Here is a 1,520-nt window from a genome sequence, read left to right on the forward strand (position 1 = left end):
AAACGCGCGCACATGCAAATACATATCTGACTATCTATCTAACATATTATTATTATATATTACAGGTAGTAACATTGTATAAAGATATACATTCATTTTTAGAAATAATTTAAAATTGTATCCACTACTTTTACTTATTTATTGACTGCCTTTTGACGCGTCACAGAAACGGGCTTGTTGCTTTAAATGTGTCAAAAGGACTCTCAGGCGGACAAGACAGACGTGCACTTTTCGTTGTGTCTTTGTCACCTCTATTTCAAGTCTTAGTATTTCTAGTAGCAGCAGCAAGGTTGCTACGTATGTCTAGTTATCGGTTCCCGTAAGTAGATATTTAACTTGTAAAAGTTTTCCATAGCCTGTTACGCACTCTGTAACTTTGACCCTAAGAAAGTACAGCTTGTGACAAATAATTTGGTATTTTCATCCGAAATATAGGTATGGGAACCTGGAAACAAAACAAAAAATGAAAACCAACCAACCAACCAAACAAACAAACAAACAAGCAAACAAATAAAACCATGGAGTGTTCGAATTAAAGAGAAACAAAATTGGCACAACGACAGTCATTTAGCGCTGGAAGAAGAAAAGTCAAACATAAGAGACAAAGGGTCATAGATTAGGAAGCAGGACCACCAATGGCACGACCCTCCAGCTACCGCTTAAGGTAGGACATAATTTATCACAATATTAATCATCAAAAATCGGAATGCCAGTCTTTTCAAAGTTACCAGTACATGTACATGTACTTTATAATGCGGTACCGCTGAGTGACGTCATGCCGTTGTGGCTCGACTCCACTGTGCTCGACTCTGATAAACTGTATCTGATCTACCCATAAACCCCATTCCCAACCTTTCCCCTGAATGAAAAACTGCCACTGGGTCGGCGTGAGCGAACAGAGTGCCGAAAATCGAAACTTCCCCGACTTCCCGGCCTGACGACAGGAAGATTCTAAATCTGACACCTGTCTCTGACATACCCTCGCCAGCTGGAGAATCAGTGGTAGGCTAGATGTAGTCTGGACAATCTGTCCGCTTTTTTTTCTTAACCGAGACCTAGCAAATACAATGGAGTTGCGCTTATTACTAAATTTGCGAGGTCGCTGGATGTGTTCTTCAGTTTAGCCAGGTTTAGAGAAGTTGCTGAAATATAAAGGATTTTTTTCTTATTCAGTTTACCTCTGTTTTCGGATTAAACGTGTTAGGTTTAAGGACTCCTCTGCTTATTAATTTTGAAAACAAAATCCTGGCCATATTGGTAAGCCAAAAATAGGAATAGAAGAAAAGAAGGGTTGGGTAAAGTAGTCTAAACTTAACAAGAACATTAGTGTAGAGATGTGTATGTGGTATTCGACTTGATATTTTGCATGTTCTGTCTGGTATTCAAATGACCTCATCCCCTCCCCGTACCAAAGTGGCAGGAGGAGGGGGGGGGGGGAGGTAAAGAGAGACAATCGTTAATTAATCAATCTTAGGTAAAAGCATACTGTGCGGTTCCGGATGAGACTCGATGGTGCAATA

The sequence above is a fragment of the Aplysia californica genome, unplaced genomic scaffold, assembly GCF_000002075.1.
Source record: "Aplysia californica isolate F4 #8 unplaced genomic scaffold, AplCal3.0 scaffold00828, whole genome shotgun sequence".
Taxonomy (NCBI): domain Eukaryota; kingdom Metazoa; phylum Mollusca; class Gastropoda; order Aplysiida; family Aplysiidae; genus Aplysia; species Aplysia californica.